Below are 22,678 nucleotides of genomic sequence, written 5' to 3'. Positions count from 1 at the left end.
CTGGGACACCGGGAGGCTGAGTAACCTGGGTAGGGTCCCAAAGGTCTGCAAGCAGCAGGACTGGGTTCTGAACCCTGGCATGATGGCACAACGTGCCTGTGCTCAGTCGCCACTCTGTAGGAATTCATTCTAACTATTCATCTATTTATTAATCCGTTTAGTAAATGAATGAGGTGCAGGTTTAAGAGAGACACATGTGTCTCTATGTTTCTTCTGTAACTTCAGCACAGATAGAAACAATTGTATAATTTCTGTAATACCCATCTCTGCTAGGATGTAAGGATCACATGAAACATGTCTCTCATTTACCATGACACCCCCATATTTGGCACAGTGCCTGAGCACGGCAGCACTCCGTAAATACCTGTGGACCAATGGACTGACTGCATGAATAAATGACAGATGTGCCTTCTCCACTGGAGGAGTCGTACATGCACACAGACTTAACCCAGAATATTTATAATGCGCTACCCGAGTATCAGTAGAGAGCAGTGGGAGAGAGGAAGGGAGAGAGTAAAACCCACTGCATCCAGAAGACCACTTGATTCTCACAAAAAGCCCAGGAGACAGGCGACAGAGGTTTTATCCGCTGTATTTTGTAGGCAAAACCACTCCACAAGCGTGTGCCTGGTAATTCATGCTGTATTTCCCAAACTTGAACCGTGGACTCAGAGACGTGTGTTTGAATCCCGTTTCTGACACTCCTACCTGTGGCTTTAGGCAAGATGCTTAACATCCTTGAGTTTTGGCTCTCTTATTTCTAAAGAGAGGTATATACTGATCCTGCCTTTTATTCACAGATTCCAAACACGTAGAACAGTGCCTGCTCCGGAGTTGGCACTAAATTCATTGTTAAATTGCATTGCCATTAAAGGCCGTAAATATGAAAGCGCGTGTAAGAGTCCTAGCATTGTGACTAACGCACTGCTCATCACAGTTCCCCTGTGACTAAATGTCCCTACAGTATTATTCCCACTTCCCCTTCTCTTTAAAATCTTTGACGGGCTGTCTCCTTCCCCATTTCAGATTCTTTCTAAGCCAGATGACCCTTTCCACAGTGAATCTTAGGAGGCTTAGACCTACTTCTGTGAAATCACCTAGCTCACGAATGCAAAGGGGAGAGGATTTGATCTTTAAACCAGGACAGGCTCTACCTTACACCAGGGATTCATTTACTTTCTCATTCCCATAAGACATAGTAAACATATGTCTCTAAGTTCTCCTTCTTTGTAAAAAACCATGGCATCACCTTAATCCATTTCATAACGAGCCTACAGAAAAGGTTCATGAAATTACAGCTCTGCTTTATTATCACCATTCAGATGAATAAAATCAATTCGCTACATAGCTCGGTACACGTTAGATGTCGTGGTGCTGCGGCATCCTCACCTGGACATTTAAAATCAGCATTCCCAGATCCGTGATAATCCATACACACCCTGAGCTCCACACACCCACTTTCCGGCTCAGACTCCCCTCCACCACCATGTCTGTCTCCTTAGTATGGGGCAGAGCCATCAGGCCAGTGCAAGAACATAGCCGAGATGTTGAGAATGGATCCTGGGCCCTGACGGTGGCTTTTCGGGATTAAAAGAACTGAACTTTTCTTTTTTGGGTGTCTATATATATATATATATATTTTTTTTTTTTTTTTTTTTTTTTTTTTTGCAGGGGGAGGTGGGGTGATGGCAGGTGTTATGTGAAAAATGTCCCATAGGCCCAGTTACATTGCTGTGAGTAATACATGGATGTGTGGTGGGCAGAGTGTTTATTTAGCCTGTGGTAGGAGGGAGAAGGCAGTGGTTGGAAGTATAAGATTTTGCAAACCTGATGTGCTAAGGGAAAAAATCCAAATTTTAGCGGGCTTATTTTTTGCAACAGTAAAATGAAACGCTAAGTGATTTCCACAGTTATATACAGCTTCAACAGTCTACATTTTTATCAACAGCTGAAAAACAACATTGTTATATTTATACCACACACTTATTCTTATGCACCAGGAAAGGCAGTGATGTCAGAATTTATAGAGATACAGATACAGATAGGATACAAATATAGATACAGATACAGTTATAGATACACATATGAAGATGACAACCTTCTACCAGCATAAGTTTTAAATAACAATTTGAAAAGAATTTTCATCCAATTTAATTTAACTTAATTCAATTAAGCTTAATTTTAATTTTCCAAAGTAAATTCTGATTTATTAATTAGCTAACTGAATATAATAATATGAACAATGACCACATCAATGCTAATAATAAGATAACATTTATTGATGTGATAGCATTACAAAAACCCAGTGAGGTATATGCCATTAGTATCATTCCTACTTCAGAGAAAGAAAATCTTATCTGTAAGATAGGGTGTAGAGACTTTAAGTTATTTAAGTGACAAAATGGGTAGATCCAGAATTTGAATGTAGACCAATCCAAACCCAAAGTCCCAGCTGTAAAACATACTCCAAACATAATACTCCAAAATATTATAAATAACTGTAACAATAATTTCATAGGATAGAAGTGAAATGAAGTACAGAAATTATACTTATATAGGCGTTAAGGCCACTGACTTCTACCTCCAGTTCGTCTGTTAACTAGCTGAACGTCCTTGTAATGGGACAAACCTCTCTCAGCCTCAGTTTCTTCCAGGGTCGAAGGAGAAGTTTAGCTGAGCTAGCATTTCTCAACTCTGTTTCTGTATGGTCTTTGTCTGGTCACAAGGAAGGGAGGCAATCATCTTTTTATTAACCAGGGTGTCTCGGTTTTATATTTTAAGTTTTGTACAAGAGTTCATTAAAAAAGACTTGGGTCGTTAACAGTTTGGAAATCACTGAATTGAATGGTCTGTAAGTTGTTAAGCTCTTCTGATATTTTATGACTCTATTAAATACTTACGTTTTCAGCAATAAGGTTGGCTTCCTTCGGAATGACTTGTTTAATATTAACTCTTTTAAAACATGAACCTGAAAGATTTCTTTCCAACAAAGTGAAGCAACCAAACATCTGGTGGGTTAACTTTTTCCACTAAGATATCACAAAATTAGTTAGGGTTGGGAAAAAGTCACAGAAGAGTCAGTCTTTAGGTGTGTTTGATTTTCTAAAAAAGAAACTTAAATATCCTTTGGTATTTATGTATTCTTGTAATCTGGCTTAAATCCTTTCGGAAAGCATTTTCTTGAATTAAGTACAGTATTTCCTTCCAACAACATGTGAAAACCATAAGTATTGTAAGAATGACTTTTAGGACGAGAGGAACATAAAGTGTGTTTGCTCAAATCTAACTATGAGATTAGACATAATTTGAAGTATGTAAGGGAAGCCGATGGGCGCCAGCTAATGTCTACTTCTTGATCTAAAATAACATATACAGACAAGCATTCTAAGTCTGGGGAAGACGAGACCCTCAGCTGGCCAAGAATAGTGAGGTGGGGGGAGGGCACGTCGCCTGCAGTCACATTACAATAGCCTGTAATCACATAGCACTTACTATGTGCCAGACGGTGCTTTAAGAGCTTTACAGATACTAATTCACTTAATCCCCACAACAATTCCGTGAGCTCAACACTGAAGCACTGACAGTGTATGTAACCTGAATGGCCCGCCACAGAGCTGAGAGGTGACAGGGCCTGCAGGTGATGGGAGCTGGGATTTGAATCAGGCACTCTGCGGCTTGAGAAGGGATGTTATTTATGAAACGGGAGTGGAGGGCTAGAGCAAGATAAGCCCTGAAAAATATTGGGAGACAGGAAAAAGATCTAAGAAATCCATAGCGATGGAAAAAACAGATTTGGGAATGCCCTGGAAGTGAAGATTAAAACACAGCCTGAAGACAGGAAATCAAGAATTCTGAGAAGAAGCTGGTCTGAGACAAAGCCGCACAAATCAGCAGGGGCCCACAGAGGAGAACAGCCTTCCTCCTGAGTAATAAAGGAAGCCCTCAAGGGGAGAGCTAAAATTGGGATTTAGGAGCCCTTCCAAGGCAGACTCCTGGGAAACCCTAACAACCAATTTTCAGAGAATAAAAGAAGCGATGTCCAGGTAATTCTTGCACCTTGCCATCCAGCTCATTTTGTCAAGAGAAAACCGACGCACAGTGGGTGAGGTACCTGGCCCCAAGGTGACCCCAGCTGACTACCAAGCAGTCCGCCATTCTTCCCGCGGTACGACTTGCGATGTTTGTATCCCTAATGCTCCCTCCAGATTTAGTACTTTTTTATGATTCTATTTGTGTATTTGCTAAAGAAGGAGTATTGGAGGAGCCCAAAAGGAGTTCAAGCTGTCGATGGCACGCACGCATGGAGTCCTTTAGAATTCCGCAGCTGTGCACAATATGAAAAGATGTGTGTGCCTGAATCTGGCCTGAATGCTCAATGAGAAGGAAGAAACTGGGAAGTAGTGGTCACTGGTATCGGAAACACTTTCTACTTTCTATGTGCAAACGGAGAGAGCTGGCAGGAAGAAACCTCAGCAGGAGAGGGGCAGAACGCTGTTGGCTCTTTAGGCACAAATAGAATGAATAAGGTCGATTCTACCACACCATGGAGTAAGTTTGGGAAATGAAAACATTCTATTTTATTCCATTTTCCACAGGAAACAGAGAATGGAGATCTGTGGTAGACTCCCATTAGCATTATGCGGTCTCCACAAAACCCAACTTTCTCAAGTCTGAAGACATTTAAAGGTAATTATGGGGGAAGATGAGGGAAACATTTCCAGCAGTTAAATAAGGATAGTCATGGAATGGACAAACATCACGCCTCGCAGGTCATTACCTGTGCCCTGCTGCCAGCTATGATGTAAGAAGCAGAAGAAAACTCCAGGTCAAGGACAGAATGAGAAGGACATCAAGGGCTTACTCTATTTAAAGGTTAGTAGGGAAAAGTGAGTTACGATGTGATCTACAGGCTAGGAAAGAGTAGAAAAACTCAAATCTACCACCGTAGAATAACTGTTAAAATACACTAAATGTATACAAATGTACATTCAATTCTACTAAAGGCAATAGAAATGAAACGGCAAAACACTGCACATGCAGCAGAAGTAAAATCATCAGTCTTCTCCATTGTTGTTCAGAAGCAAACAGGTGACAGAACAAAGAAGGGCAGTGGGACTTTGAGGAGGGGACCGAGGTCCTGGGCCTGACTCAGCACTAACCAGCACTGAATGACCTTGCCAGACCAGTGCCCTTCAGTTTCCTGATCCGTGAGGCTGGTAGCTGAAGTTATCTCTAAATAGCTTCCAAAAACAAAATTAAGATGACTGTTCAAAGCAGGAAAATAATCACAGGAAAAAAATTCACGTATTTTTTCAAAGTCAAGAATTTCATAATAGGGATTGATATGGCCAAAAATCAGATACACGGGCAAATCTTTAACCCTTGGAGGAATAAAGGAAGTGCTCATTAAAGTTATAACTATTACTAATATACAACCACTATAAAAGTCCCTCCACCCCTCAAAAACAACAACAATAACAACAACAAAACTCAGTAAGAGAGGTCAACGTCCAATAAAACATCAGTAGCTATATGATTAAAGGAGCAGTGTTTCTCTACTTAGATAACTTCTGGCACCATATCTCTTGGGCTTTTGCCCCACACCAACCAATTTCCAAACCCAGGGTACCACATTTTTGCCAAACTCAGTTACAAAGCTGGGAGTTCCCACAACTCCCTCCCTCCTACCCCACTCAATAATTTGCTGGGCACAGACTCAGAGAAACATTTACTTATATTTACTGGTTTACTAGAATGAATATTATAAAGGATACAGATGAACAGCCAGAGGAAGAGGCACGTGACAAGGTAAGGAAGGATCCCAAGTGCAGGAGCTTCTGTTCTTACAGAGTTGGGGTGCACTGCCCTCGTGGCATGCGCTTGCATTCATAAACCCAGAAGCTCTCCAAACCCCATAATTTAGACATTTTTATGGAGGCTTCCTCACACAGGCATGATAGATTATTAACTCAATCTCCTGTCTCACTCCCCTCCCTAGAAGATGGGGGGTTGAGCCGGAAGTTCCAAGCTTCTAATCATGGCTTGGTCTTTCTGGTGACCCACCCCCACCCTGAAGCCCTCCAGGAGCCCACTCAGAGTTGCCTCATTAGAATAAAAGATGCTCCAATCACCCAGGAGACTCCAAGGTATTTAGCAGTGCTGCGTGAGACGCTCCTCTAAGTCCCATGACTCAGGAAGTTACATGGGTTTTGGGAGCTCTGTGTCAGAAACCGGGGGCGGGAACCAAATATATATTTCTCATTATGTCATGGTGATATATCAGAATATATTACTTAAGATTCACAAATCCCTTCCCTTTTCACAATGCTTTTTTTACAGAGCTACCATAAAATCATTCAAATTAAAAAGCAGCCGATTTACTTGTTATTTATATCAGAAAAGCATAAAGAGCATATACTTAAAGAAGAGTAAGTATTTTGGTGAAAGAGCCCTCCTATGTTTTAAAAGAAAAAAGAAACACCACGTGGGGAAGGGCAGGGAAGTTTCCGCTATAACACAGAAGTCATTCTGGATATTGAAGAACTCACAAAAATAAAACTAGTGGTTCTGAAATGGTCAGGAAGCCATCACACGGTGGGAGGCGAAATCACACAATAACAAAAGTTAAGGTTATCTGTTGCTTTGACACAGAGATGTTTTGAAAAGGGGGCAAGAGGAAGCCCTGATAAGGGTAATGAGGCATCTAATCAAGATACTCACTTTGAAGTCCCGTAATATGCACTTGGAGCAAGAAAGATACTCGTAGAATCAACACTAAAAAGGGCTTTGAGATCACCACTAATAATCTCCTCATGAATTGCAGGAAGAAATTGTTGTCGGAACGGGCACCACCTCCCTGGATTCTGATTTACGGTCCTGTACTCTTTCGCAGCGATTTTAGACAATAGTTTTCAGCGGCATCATTATTTTTATCTTCCTTTTCCTGTTAGGCTCAGAAAAAGGTATTCTTTCAGGATGATAATGACAAGAAGACCCTAAGCAAAACAACTCTCCTTCTGCTCAGAACCAAAACAAACGTCCAGTACCTCATTTGCGAGTCAGATGGTAAGTGGAATTCAGGGACTAGGAAAGCACAGAAACAAAACAAGGAAACGGTTTATATAAATTTTCAGAGTGGAATTTCTGAATTTTCGATCACGAATTATTTTAATGAATTCTGATTCATACCAAAAGGGCAAATAGGAAGTAAGCACAGAATAAATTAGCAAATGTCTGATGTTTCTTTTTTTTTTCTTTTTAATATTTTACTTATCCATTTGAGAGAGAAAGACAGAGAGAGGCATGAGCAGTAGGGAGAGGAAAAGGGAGAGGGAGAAGCAGACTCCCCGATGAGCCGGGAGCCCCAACGTGGGGCTCAATCCCAGGACCTGGATGGAGATCATGACATGAGCTGAAGGCAGACGTTCGACCACCTGAGCCACCCAGGCGCCCCATGTTTGATGTTTCTTACCAAAAATGATGGTTACATTTAGCAAAATAACACAGTCCCTACAAGCATGACTGTCATGGTCCAGCGTAGGATGCTACATACAGAAAAACACAATTTTTATTTTCTTACTAAATATGAGCATAGGTATCCATCCATGTACAGAGGTTTGGGAGTCTGAGCGCATATGTGTCAATGTTAACGGTAATAAACGGTAATTTTCATTCACCAAGATCCTACCTACCACATCTCAGGTATTGCGTGAGGAACTTTTCTTACATTGCCTCAAGTTTCACAGCAGTGTAAAGTAGAAATTATTTCAACCATCTGCAGGATGAGTAAAAGGAGAGGGATATGATAGGTAACTTGTCAGCAGCAGGATTAAAACTTATCATGTCTGTTTGACTCCAAAGCCAGTGATCTCTCCACGAGGCGGCAGGGCCTCATCCTGACCGCACTCTCATTACACACAGAATGTAGGTGTCACTTGAAAAAAAAAACCTGGACACAAGGGGGAACACATCCATGCTCCATTTCAGTTTTACATTCTACACAACTGTTCACAATTTTATTTTTTGCCAGGAGTATGGTGAATATTTAACAGATTTCGCATTAGGCCTTACTTAAACACAAAATCAAAATCTGGTAGAAAAGAAAGCTAATGTTTACATTTTAAAAATGTATTTAAAATCATGGTCACTACTGACCGTTAATTTAATTCATTTTACCAGGCAAATCCAGCCCTGTCTCCCACTGACCTTTACTGGACAGACTGTTGGTATGCTTCTCCCTTTCCAGTGGGCATATCTGACTCTTCCCAGATTCCTTTGATCAATCATAATGCTTGCTCTGCTATAACCCTTCTTCCCCTTCCCTCTGTCATTCTAAACTGGCCATTACCCATCATGAGTCAACCCCCCAAACCTATTCTAGTGTATCTTTGCCGGGGTCATGTCTGTTTCCATCATAATTTTACAACCAGTCCGTTTCTTGAAATGGGCATTTGTCATTACACTTACCTAGCCACGATTAAATGCAACATAGGCTTTCAAGCAGCTTCTGGTCCCTCTGATGTTCCTCATCTCAATGGAAAGGTCCCCATTAGCCTCCCTGGCCTGATTCCTCAGACTCAACCCAACTACACATGAACTGTCTCTGACAAATCTTTTCCCCACCACCAAACTCTGCATTCTCTAGTCAGCCTCAGCTAAGAGATAGTTATTTCTGATTCCCGAATAGCTCCTGATGATTCTTTGTCTGTGGAAATCAAGACTATTGGCTGCCACCAGCCAACTGGACCTGATCTTGCTAACCTGCCAGTTTTCCCAATGTCTTCATCATACCTAAACCTCCACAATTTTCTTCCTTTCCTGAACTATTTTTAAAATAAGGACCTGCTCCTTTCAATTCACCTCTCTCTCACTGTAGAAACCAAAGAGGTGTCCAGGACATTATAGGTTCCCTTGTAGGCGATCTGAGTTCCTGTGGAGATGATTTAGAGAATACAGCTACAGAATTGGACCTAAGTTCCATCTACAACCTCATTACTTTTGGGGAAAGGTTTGTCACCTTTTGGATACCAGCTGAAAGAATCCATCGCCTGGTTGAAGAAGTTTGCTTCAATAACAGAGTCATATTCATTGTTGAAGCAGTTTGCCTTGTTCTTGGAAAACATCACCACTGGCCTCAAACCTATGACTTGCTACTTACGAGAAACCCAGTATACTGTCCTCAATGACTGTAGCACTCTGGATATGGAGGCGAACTGACTGCTGCACTTTTGTCCCAATAATCTAACTCTTGGCTTTGTCATAATCAAGAATGTTCCAGAGGCAAATGAAGAAATTCCTTGCATTGCTGCCACTGCATTGCCTCTGCTGAGGAAAGATGACAGGTTCTAGGACTTCCAGTGGACCCAAGAAGGCCTGTGAAGTTGGGCATATAGATGGATTCAGCCTCTAATCTCTGCTTTTCTGTTTATTTTCACAGGCATCTCTCTTACTAAATGTCTCCAGGTTACAAAGTAGAGCGATTGTCACCAAGTCTGAACAGATGATTCAGCTGGTCCTTAATGAACAAAAGGTGACCCAATGAAAAATGGACTTAAGTTGTTGAGGGAGAAAAATAATGTGTCTTCTCTCCTTGAACAAGAGGAGGGACTGATAAAGACTCTCTCTGACCAATATTTAGACAGTCTCCTCTGAGCCTTCTTTTCCTCCAGGCCTCATCCTTTGGACCCTGTCTTGAGCTTGCCTGTCCAGTGGTAGCAAGAATCCCCTTATCCTTGATAACTGATCACGCTGGCCTGCCGTCAGCAAGAATCTCTGTATCCTTGATATCTCCAATTAGTAATTTTCCATCTATAAACCTCCTTGCCCCACTCTTTGGCTATCAATTCCCACTTGTCCTTGTATCCTGAACTGAGCTCAGCTCTCTACTGGTCTCTTTTCCCCTTTGCAATAGTTTAGGAATAAAATGTTTGGTTTTTTGTTTTGTTTTGTTTTTACCACTTTAACTGATGTCTGGCTCAGTTTCTCTTTGATACACGGTATCAACACATGGTATGTGTGGTCATAAGGAATATTATAAGCTTTATAAATTGAGTTAATGCATGCATCACTTCATTTAACAAATATTAATGAATGTCTACCAGGAGGCAGACACAATGCTAAGTGGTAAGGATAACATGGTGGGCAAAAGCAGACAAGGGGTCAGCCCTCATGAAATTGATGGTCTAGTGAGGAAGAGAAAGCTCAATACAATGATCACACAAATAACATAATATCATTACTATGATAAATATTTTACTATGATAAATATTTTGAAGAAAAAGTACATGGTACTATATGGGCTAGTCAAGGAAGGCTTCCCTGGAGACTAACAAAGTGACATTTAAGCTGCAAACTGACTATTCAAGATTACTGGATGTGTGTATCCAAAAATGTGAGGGATATTCTAGAAAGAAGGAACAGCATGTGCCAAGTCTCTTACTGAGAGGGAAGATGGTACATTCTAGGACCTGAAAGGAGCTGAGCTGAAAGAATGCCATTGTAGGCAGGTCACAGAAAATAGAGATAATGAGGGAAACAGGTATTCAATGAGATTGAAGACATTTATGGACGATGGGACACTCAAGACTTTCTCAACCATCCTAGGATTTGCAACCTGATGCTTTGACAAGTGGACACTGTTGTATGCATGTATTTAGCAGTGTTTGTACCAGGGTAAATACCCAATAAATGAAAACCTTAAAAATATCTGAATCACCTTAGTATGTCAAGGTACGGTATTTGTCTTATGTGTAGCATACATTAACTTACACAGAAGACAAATACCATTTATCATTGATTTTGGGCTCTAGGCTGGTCAGTGGAAGAAAACAAAAAAATCACTGGAAATCCCAGTCACATTTATCTGATTTAAATGTCAGAGAGCAATCTACAGTTGCACATTACACAGGTAATGTAAAATCTAGAGAATGTACACTTTGTTGGTAGTTCCATGAACTATTATTTAAAAAGTCAGTCACTCAAATTTGAACTGAAAATGTGTTTGCGTCAGAATGATATTCAGGTGTCAAATATGGAGAATTACCACTTGACATGGGGTGCCTGAGCAAGACCCACCCTCTCATATTTGAATTACTTCCAGTTTTAAAAGACAACTTAATAGCTCAACGTTTCACAAGATTTTTAAAAAATTTTTTCATTCCTTCTTTTTTTTAATAAAGTTTATTTTTTTTAGTAATCTCTACACCCAGCTTGGGGCTTGAAATCACAACCTCTAGACCAAGAGTCACATGCTCTTTTCTGACTGAGCCAGCCAGGTACCACATCATTCCCTCTTCCTAACTGAGGTACTGACTGCATGAAAAATGTCCACGAATACGAAATTTATTTTTCTTTAATTAAAATTGAAACTCATTTGCAATTTAGAAAGGATGACAGGTGGGAAGCCTTCGGCACAAGGACCTGTCTGCTCCCTCATTCATTCCACAGCCCTCTCAGTATTGACCTACTCCATAAAAGGAGATGCGTGATGTCTGTTATAAAATCCAGAATCACAGCGAAAAGTTCTCTGTGCTTCCAATCACCAAACAATGGAAGAGAACCGATGGCTGGAATATTAGCTGCACAACAACAGTAACAGCCATGACAAAAGCAGTTGTAGCCATAATAACAACGTAGCTACTGTTTACTGGGCACTTGGTCTAAGTGCGGTGGCTGCAGCATCTCACGTTATCGGGGCCACAGGCATGAGACGGACACCTCGTCTCCCCAAAGATCAGGAAGCTGGCGTTTCCAGCGGTGAAACAAGCTTCCCAGGGGTACAGAGCTGGAACCTTGCAGATCCAGAATGCAAATCTAGAGGTCCATAATTTTTAACCCTGATACCACATGGGGGAAAGTGAAGTTATCGTCACGTGGCCATTAGGCAATGGCACCGGCCTTAGATGTACCTCAGGTGACCTGCACAGCAGAGATTAAATCACACTTCCTTTTCTCACCTCTTTTCAATTCATCCTTTTCTCCTTTTCTTTTCTTTCTCTTTCCTTTTTTTTCCCCCCAGATAAACTGGCTGAACCAGAAGTTTGAGTATAATCTGAGAATGCTGAACAGCCCACAGAGGGACAAGAATCTATAAATGGCCTCACTGCTGCCATGCCCTCAATAAACTATGCTCACCAGCCACAAATAATTTGAAAGAGCCAAAAAAAAAAAAAAAAAAAAAAAAAAAAAAAAAAAACGAAACAAAACAAAAACTCATTTTTTTTGACATTTCCTCAGTTCAGGTTCTCAAGAGGAATGGGTATTTCATATCAATAATGCAGACAATTAACTTTCCAAATGTTCACCTAGCTTTGATATATATTTAATAAGTATCACGAACTTATCTCTTGAAGAAGGCAAAGAAAGCAGTCGTTGATTTAGCTAAGGTCCACCTTTGAAGGAATTGGCCTTTAATGTTTAAAATATGAGGAAAAGAATTTTAAATGAATAATTTGTTTCATGTTTATGATTATCTGGTAATCTCCTATTCGTCACATGATATCCAAATATCCAATCAGATTTACCATTTAAAAATAAAATGAAAAACATATGTAATTAGGATCTTAAAGGAGATGCTGAATGTCTACAAATTTCTGTGAGCTAAATTGAGTTCCTAAAATTGGAGCCTGATATTCAAAGTCAATGTTTTTTTAAGAAAGAATCAGATTATGCTAATAAAGACCAAAGCACACAGGCATATTACTTTGAGAAACAGAAAGTAAGGTACAAAAGATCCTTTGTTTGAAATGGAAACAAACGTCTTTGCAAGTCATTTCAACAAATATTCACCTTCACAAGCAATGAAGGATCAAGACTGATGGCAGTGAAAAGTACAACTCTGAGGTGTGGAATGTATACCACCAGATGGCATCTCAAATCAGAGAGCACAGACTGAGATCGCGTCAACAACTGCGTTTCTGAAATGGAATCAAATTCATGAATTCCAGATCAATTTTTTAATATCAAAATGTCTGACATTAATCACAAAATCCAAAGAACACAACAATACTGTCGTGAATATAACAAAGAATACGAATCTGAAAAGAAAGGCGCTGTAAATCAAACAGTGACTTGACATCAATATTATTTTAAAAAACAAAACAAAAAACTACTAATGGAGCCATAACAGGAAAAGAAAGTCTGGTTAATAATTTTATCTTTCCTTATTTTTACCTACAGTTGTCCTTCTCATTAATCCTCATTTTACTCTTTCACAGGGCTTTGTTCATTATAAACAAGAAAGAAGACAATTCAGAAGACAGCATTAGAAAAAAAAAATTAAGAAAAGCTTAAAGAAAGAGAAAAGAGGTCAAGTTTCTTTTTGCCTTCATATAAGACTCTCATGAAGTTGAGGTTTAAAAAAAAGCCTTGGTGTCCAAACCTTAAATATCTTAAGGAACAGAATGAAACAATGCTGCTATGTCTAAAACTGGCTAATACATGGACGACAATATCAACTATGAACAGAAATTAATTACAGGGAAGCATATTATACACCGAACTAAAGTCAAAAGATGACCACATGATAGCAGGAATTTAAATTTTGTTCAGAATATTAAAATACGATGCTGTTTCATAAAAATCTCTGAAAAAGGTTTGATTACCCCCTGGATGTGGGATTGGTTTGTTGTCTTTTTCTATTGTCATATAATCCGTAAAATCCTATTTCTACAAACCACATTTTATTTTCATATGATAAAAGCAACTTAAAGGAGACTTGCTACCAGTTTGTAATTTACTTTTGGAGATATATATATATACACATATATATATATATATAACATTTAATAATAAATATATATGCGTAACATTTCCTTTTTAGCATTTAATATTAAAAAAAGAACATTGAACTTTTGATAGTTCTTGGTTTTTGTGTGCTTTTTTGTGTGCTTTTGTGTGTGTGTGTGTGTGTGTTTTACCTCTTCAACAGGTGGATTCATGTCTCAAACCTCTCCATGGCCTTCACGTTATTTCATGAGACCCTGTTCACTCAGCGATGCTGGTGGACAGCTGGACAAAAGAGTAGAAGGACAAGCTATCTGACCCCCACACAGAAAACAGTCAGGACTGAACTGCCTAAAGCCCTTCTCTCACGGAATAGATCTTAACATTGGCAAGAATATGTGCATGAAAGTATTTAGTATTTTAAGTAATATATTTTATATGCCAAGATAGTCATTTTAAACAGTGGTAAAGCAGCTGCCTCAAAATTTAATATTATTTTCCCCTTACTGATCCACTAATTAAACCACAGATTTTTCTATAAGAAGCTACTTCTGGCAAGTTCATCTATTTTATTTATCCAGAATCTCAAATGTCCAAAATCCTCCACTTAAGACACAAATAAACAAATAGCTATTCAGGAGAAAAGAACAGAATAAAAAGACAACGCTCATTTAAATGATGACACTGACACACACGGAAACAGACATATCTGCACACATACAGGGGTATGTACTCTCTTTGAGAGGGGCTTGTAGGCCTCCATTGCATTATTTTCATAATTTACTATGTGCAAATCAGCAGTGCATTTACAGTAAATTTATTTTGAAATGGGGAAACAGCCACAAAACCATAACACAAGATCTATATCCTTAAATGTTAACATTTAATAGGATAACAGTATGAAACAATTTTAAAAAACCAGTACAATACTGTTAAATGCGACACCATATGATTACTCCCAGAATTAACAATTCTATGGACCTATAAAGTACACTTCTATGCCCAAATAAAATGGGAACAGACGCAGTTGAACTTGTCTGGGCTTTAATACCAGTTCTGGCACCTTCTAGATGGGTAAACTTAGATACCATACCCCACTGAGCTTCAGTTTCTTCATTGGTAAAATGGAGCTGATAACAGTACTTCCTTCCTAGGGTTGTGTGAAAACTACAAGTTAGAAAGTACAGTGTTTATAACAGCAACTGGGAAAAACAAGAACTTAAATATTAGCCTTACAACAAAGTAACTCATTAATTCATTCACCAAAAAGCTATAAAAAAAAACAACTACCATCTACTATCACCGTACTTTCATATACAAAAAGAAAGCATTCTTACTAAATTGAAACAGATAATTTTACTCTGGGCCAACAAAAACTTTGTCATAAACCAGAACCAGTCTGTGACCAGTATCTGGGAATGTCCATTAAAACCTATAAACATGACTGGCCCACAAGAAAATAAAATCAATGGAGTTTGAAATTATTAGGGACACTTCAAGGAGAAAATGTAACATGAGATGAGATTGGAAACACGGATATAATCTGGCTAGACAAAAGAGCATCTACATTTTTCCCTGGAGATATCAGGAAGAATGCTCTTTTTATATGAAAGAATTCTGGTATTATCTGAAACACTACTTCTCTTCAAGCTGTGGTAATATTGATTACAATATATTAATATATTTCAACTTTCTCCAAAGCAATCAGAATATTATTACTCAAAGGGGTAACTTTCAGGTTTTAAGGATAATAGTTCTATGCATTTTTATTCCTATGAAAACAACTACAGATGGGACGTCTGGGTGGCTCAGTTGGTTAAGCGTCTGCTTTCGGCTCAGGTCATGATCCCAGGGTCCTGGGATGGAGTCCCGCTTCGGGCTCCCTGCTCAGCGGGGAGCCTGCTTCTCCCTCTGCCTGCTGCTCCCCCTGCTTGTGCTCTCTCTCTCACTAGCTCTCTCTCTGACAGACAAATAAAATCTTAAAAAAAAAAAAAGGAAAAAAGAATAAAGAAAACAACTACAGTACCGATTTATGGCAAACTGAAAAGGACAGGGCACACTGCATCTTAAAGCGAAATATCTGTTCGTGGTAATTATGATGTAAGCGTAATGACTGTCAAATGTTTCCTCTGGATGGTGTTACAAGTTTACTGATGTCAACAGATTATTACTGACTCATTCATTACACACGAGTGCTGAAGGACTATGGCTCAGGTATTCTTAATAGAATACTCCATTCATTATCAAACAATTCCCTTAAAGATGCTTTTGATCTCAGTCTTCCCTTTTTTTCCGTTTATTAACTGTCCCAGCCATAGCTTTCTCTACAGTCCACTCTTGGAGAGCTTGTAAAAGAAAGTACTATGAAGGTTTTTCACTGAGAAAAACTGCATAGATAAACTCGGTGCCCCAAATATGCTAAGCACTATTGTTTTGTCTTGCCCCCTTGCATTATAGCAATACATTTTTATTTAAAATATAACCAATCATTATCAACAACCAAATATTTTTTTCTATTTCTTGAGAACCTTTAATAGCATTCTTAGCCTTTTTTTAGTAATAAACAAGAACAAATTCTAGTGAAAGAAACTGAAAATGCTTGATTTAAAAAAATCTTATACAGAGGCAGAACAGTGTGTGTAATAGATATAGAATGATCAGTAAGCATGAGGTATGCAGATGGATGCCTGTTCAAAACAAGGTTTTCGGCTTACTAGCTGGGAGACCTCAGGCCAGCCGCTTAGCCCAGTGGTTACCACAGTGCGGTCCAGGGTGAAGGGTATCATCACCACCCTGGAAGCTGTTAGAAATTCGAATTCTCAGGCCCACCTCCAGACCTCCTAAATCAGAAGCTCTGGAGGTGGCACTCAGCAACCTGTGTTTAATAAAGTCCCTCAGGTGATTCTGATCTGTGCTCAATTTTGAGAAACACTGACTCAAACTGCTAAGACTCCCTTTTCTCCTGTTTAAGATGGTTTCCCTAAAACCAACCTTGCAAAACCAGAGAGATAAACACCTCATGGAAAAGGACTCTGGCTCTGATGCAGTGACCTTTTATCAACATTGTCTTTTTTTTTTTTTTTTTTTTAATCAAGGGTCAAAATTAAGGGGAATAAGGACTTCAAAATGATGCGTTAACAGCCTCAGGCTGGGGCTCAAATGTGCTGACTGCCAGCAGTGGGCTGGGTACCAAAATAGGCCTCCGGCTTCAGCCCTCGAGATTTGGCCACCGAAATCTAAGTGGGCAAAATGCCCCAGAAGTCATATTTTATCCCCATATAAACTAAGGCCACGTTAGGCTTTGATAGTGATAAATGATAGTATGAGGAGAATAAACACTGATCTTTTAGGTCTCAAAAGACACTGGATTCTTATCCCCACTTAACTCTCCCCAGAGTAAAGGCATGGGGAATTCTCCTAATTGACGTCAGCTGCTGCAAGGGAAGGAATGCCATGACCTTCAGCTTGGCCACTGGTCCACTCTCACATCCAGGAACAAAGCCAGAGGGTTCTCCTGGCAACTGCCTGACTTGCTAAGTGGCAGACACAGCCACTGAGGGAATCCTTTGCTGCCCCAGGGACAAATCCCCCCCTGCAGGAAACAGACAAACTGGAGAGATTAGCAGTTTGCCCGGCTGATGCTGGCCTATCCCCTCAGCCCAGAGAGCAGAACATGACTCCTAAATCACTCGATTCAGAAACCTAAGCTTCTGGTCTGCTTTTGCTTTACAAATATGGGGAATGTTCTCTGCTGAGTCGCAGGGAAAACAGAAACGCATGAAAACTTCGAGGAGAAAGGTAGGAATTTGGATCTTGGCATAAACCACCTACCCTATTCAAGAATTCTTTAGGGAACACTGATTTTTAAGTACAAACTATCAGATCTTCTAAGATTAGTATTAACTATCATTTTTTAAAAGACCTGTAATCAAAATCACATCCAAATCCCCTACCCTGCCAAAGGCATCATTTTGGCTTCTCTGGGAGAATATGAGAGGCTCCTAACCAAAGCCTCTCCCAAGAGTTCCTTCCCACTTCATTCCACTGATCTCTTCCAGGATGTGATTCCAGTCACACACTTGATTATGTAACTCCCTGCTCAAAGACCCCTAGACTCTCCAGCGCCATAGAACAGTATCGGAATGTCTCAGTGCTGCCTGCCAGAGACTCCTACCCAACCCGACCTTCCAACCTCAGTCTCCCCCCACCCTCACCCCTTCTGAGACCCTGGCTTCCCACAGCAAACCTTCAAAACCATGTCTTACCACTTTACAGAAAAAATCAAAAAACCAAAAAACCACCAGTGCCTTTGATATGCAGTTGTCTCTGCTCAAAATACCCTTCACAGAGTAAAATTTTACTTCTCAGATCTGATCCAGTTCAAATATAATGAAATCTGTCAAAACTTTCTTGGCTTCCCTGCATTCTTTTTTCTGAGTTCCCACACTAAGTGCATAGGCACCTTCATTACAGTTCTTAACAAATTATACAGGGATTATCTGTTTTTGTGTCTGACTCCCTGCCCAGACCTTGAGTGTTCTGGTCAAGGACGCCATCCATAGTTCCGAAACTTCTAAAGGAGTTCTCAATCCCTAATCAAGATAGCTAGGATCTTGGCTATTTTTTTTTTTTTTAGAGATTTTATTTATTTATTTGAGAGAGACAGAGAGAGCATGAGAGAGGGGAGGGTCAGAGGGAGAATTAGACTCCCTGCTTAACCCACTGAGCCACCCAGGTGCCCCTGGGTCTGAGTTATTTAACAGTTTCTTTCACTCAAAGATAGAATATAATGATCAGGGGGCACTGTCCAAGGGAAACCTTAGCCATTTAGTAGATAGGAAAACTTTTTGGATTTGAACTAGCTACCTCCCGTTGGATACTTCTTCCTTTGCTTGAATAAATCTAGGTCATATTTTGTAATTTAATCAATAGTGTGATATATGTATCTTTGGCCAAAATCTCTGTTGTCCTTACCCTGTTCTGAGCCCCTGGAGAGCAGAGACCAGGTCTTATTAATCTCTGTATAACCCACATCACCTGTACAAGGTAAATGTTCAATAAATATGCATTAAATTGAATTCCCAAAATGAATTGTATCTTGGTTCAGGCTGCTTCAGGAAAACACTGTAGACCGGGTACCTTTAACAACAAACATTTCTCACAGTTCTGGAGGTTGGAAAGTCCAAGATCAAGGTGCTGGCATATATTTACTGTCTGATGAGGACACTATTCTGGTTTGTAGATGACCATCTTACTGTATCCTCAGGTGGAACAGAGAGAGTTCTCATCTCTTCAGCTTCCTGCACATGCACTAATCCCGTGATAGGGGCTCCACCCCCATCTCCTCATCTAAACCCAATTCCTTCCCTAAGGCCTACCCTAGAAAGCCATCCTATTGGGGATTAGTGCATCAGCATCTGAATATTGGGGGTGGGAGGGCACGAATATTCAGTCCATAGCAAGTGGCCACACTGACGTTTGGCTACACGTTTTAACGTTACATTTGTATGTTACAAGTAAACAAAGATAAATTCAACTGAATTTTCATAAAAGAGTCAAAGAAGGAAAATACATTCCTTGACAGAATGCCTCCAACACAGAAACACATTCTTCAAATTAAATCTCTGAAACAGCTACCATTCTAATCAGGCAAGTTATTTTAGAGAAAAGAGCAAAACATGCCTCGCACCTCCTTTGTCTTGACTGCGGACCCCTGGCTAATCGTCACCTCTATTAACCTCCATATAAACCAGGTTACTGGTTTATCTAAATCTACCCTGTGGAGGGCAAGGTACACCGCGCTTTATCTCCTCCAGAGGGACACATGCAAAAGGCCACGTTAGGACAAGGCAGCTTCCCGGTTCTTCTTCCCTCAAATAAAATGTACAGAATTTGGAGGGTAAAGAAAATCCTAAATGACTATAAACCTTTCACTACGTTATAAACACTTCAAGGGGGGGAAGGTGATTTGGGCAGCTTGGTTCATTTAAACATGAAAGACCCGTTCAAGGAATGAAATAATGTCCAGATTTCAAATAACTAGAATACTAATTTCTAGGTTTTTCTCATAATGGACACAACCATGGCACAGATCTTAGCAAGACTCTTTTCCAAGCATTTGTGAGTGAAACATTTTTATGAATAAAAACAAGGAGTGGGGAGGACTAGAGGGAAAGTGGGGAAGGGCTTCTGTGTGTAACTACGAAATACTTGTCATTTGTTTCACTCAGAGAGTTTACAGATCTAGTCCACTTAAAGGCGAATTCCACATAAGAAGTTACTGCTCAGTTTCTAGCAGGACTCATTCACCTCGCCATTTTCAGGAACCTCACATATGCAGGTGAGAGATTATTACTAACACCACTTGAATACCACCATGTTGTCAGGCTTCAGGCTTTTCCCACTACGTTAAAAGTCCTTGCTTCTTTCCTCTTAACCTTTTTCACAGGTTCTCATTTGTACATTATACCTCTTATTCTCATTTGTATATCACATATATATATCACTTGCATATTATATAAAATAATATCTCTATATTATTTTCCTTCTCCCCTCCCTCTTCTACTTCCTTCTTCTTCCTCTTCTTCCTTCACCTCTGAATTAAGTTTTCCATCTTTCCTAAGTGTGGAGCTCTAAACTACATAAAGAGTACTCTATCCTGAAGATTTTTAAGTGTAAACTATGCCTTTTATTGCATAGCCTAGCATCAGTAATAAAAGTACAAACTTACTGATTCAGTCATCTAAGCAACAAATATTCTAAGTTTAAAAATACATGGGGAGCCTGGGTGGCTCGGTCGGTTAAGCATCCGACTCTTGATTTTGGCCCAGGTTCATGATCTCAAGGTTGTGACATGGAGACCCACATCCTGCCAGGCTCCGCTCTCGGTGGGGAGTCTGCTTGGGATTCTCTCTCCCTCCCGCTCCCTCTCTGCCCCTCCTCTCTCTTTCTCTCAAAAAAACAAACAAAAAACATTTAAAAATACACATTATACTGCTAGTTCAGATTCTTATAAGAAGTATCTGGAAATAAAAGGGATTGTCATATTCTCTGATCAACGTATCCTGCTTTCATTTTGCATTTCTGCAAGTTTCAGCTTTTGCTCGGAAGCTCATGGGTTGGGATATGAAGCTATAAATTTAGCTTTCTGGTGAATTATATGCAAAAGGTTTTTTTTCTTTTTCCCTTTAACCCAAATGTGAAAATAATTTTTTTTCTATCCCCTTTGTCACTATGATTCCATATCCTTATGTTCCCAGAAAAGAGGAAAAGAGATCACTACAATGGAATCTACCAGAGGTTCCTTGGGATCCTGCCTTTGTTATGAAATATAAACACTCCTCTAGAGAAAAGTTTTTCCTGCTCGGATTATATTTCACTAGTGTTACATGTTCTGTGATGTCTCCATAGCTGCTTCTGTCACTGTCTGAAAGGCTTTGTTTTTTTTTCTCTCCCTGGGAATGCTATACATGATTGAGTCCTGATTCCAAAGTCTCTTCATAGCTATATCCCAAACTCTGCCAAACTGTCAGCTGGTATCTCACTAGAAAGAACCCAGTGTGATCTGTATTGAACATGGGGGCAAACAGCCCATGGACTCCAGAAGGTTTCTGGAATAAAACATCCTAAATCTGACTCTTTCAGAATTTTCTCTATGTGTTCTTGCAGGACAGAGCCTAATCAAAGAGAAGAGCTGACGGCATCCCAGAAAACACATTGCCCTAAATATCTATTTTACGTGTTTCTTTAATTTATAATTATCACCTCCATTACCACCTACTGGGCTCATTGGTGAACTTAACATGAATTCTTCATTGCAAGTCACGCATGATCATGTGAAATAAAAAATAAACTCAAAATATCAAGCCATTTATTGTTAACAAAAACAAGCTTAATGATAAAGATGTCACTTAAATCTAATATTTTATCATTAATTTATAAGTGGAATTTATAGCCAATTTTTAAAGTAGTTTTTTGTTGTTGTTGTTTTGGTTTGGTTTTTTGTTTTATTTTTTGCTGGTGGCTTCTGAACTAGTATTTGGATACTAAACAAATTTGGTATTTTAGTATCTAAGAAAGTAAAGCATGTTTACATTTGTTTTGTCTTTTTTTCACAGTGTCTATGAGTTGCAGATAATAAAGCATGACTTCATTTTAACACATGGAAAATGGGGTTCACAGTGACACACACAGAGTGAATCCATGGCCTGATTTACTCACCACTGCCCAAAACGGAGTTAACACCACTGGAGCTAATTTCTCCTGCTGCCTGACCCCAAACACATCCATTATATTTTTTGAATTACAAACAAGAAAAATTACATTACCAACCAAAAATAAAACATCAGGAATGTCAATTTCTTTGGAATAAGAACCATTTGGGACATTTTGACCAAAGAAGGTCTGGTCTGGTCTGGTATTCTAGAGAGCTTATTTTGCTCTTAATAGTAACATGCAAATATACCTTTGAAGGCCAATCATGTAAGTAATAAAGTTTTGGAAGAAAGAAGCAATCAGTAGTATATGTGAAATATTTAAAATATCCCCTTTTTTTGAAAAGGACAATATTCTGTGTCTATTTTTTCTTCCTTTGCCAGAATGATAATTAAGGAGAAAACAAATATTTTTTAGCCTCTTAAAAAATGAAAACTTACAAGTTTAGCAAACTCTACAAAAGATAGATCAAAAGTCTCTAATACTTGACCCTCTACACCATGCAACATTTTTTCTGGACAAGATTTAATTTTGATGGACTAAGAGAAGTTACACTTATACTAAAAATATGCATCTGCCCGTAAGAAGTAACAGAGCAAAAAACTCAGAGTGAAGACATTTTCTAGGCAGAGAATACTATAGGAAGGCATGAAATTTGGCTTCTCCCTAAACACCAGGGGTTGTCAAACTTGAATGTGCATCGGTGTCTCCTAGAGGGCTCAATGAAACAGAACCGGCCTCC

The 22,678-nt window shown here is 39.5% G+C and overlaps 1 protein-coding gene across 2 annotated transcripts in view; it reads right to left on the bottom strand.

Annotated features, from left to right (window-relative positions):
• Positions 1–22,678, bottom strand: part of PPP3CA (protein phosphatase 3 catalytic subunit alpha) — a 304,539-nt gene that overhangs the window by 136,772 nt on the left and 145,089 nt on the right. The gene's annotated exons all lie outside the window — the stretch shown is intronic.

Source organism: Ursus maritimus, unplaced genomic scaffold (assembly GCF_017311325.1).
Source record: "Ursus maritimus isolate PB19 unplaced genomic scaffold, ASM1731132v1 scaffold_8, whole genome shotgun sequence".
In the NCBI taxonomy this organism is placed as follows: domain Eukaryota; kingdom Metazoa; phylum Chordata; class Mammalia; order Carnivora; family Ursidae; genus Ursus; species Ursus maritimus.
The sequence above is the reverse complement of the archived record's forward strand: the minus strand, read 5'-3'. Positions and strand labels throughout refer to the sequence as shown.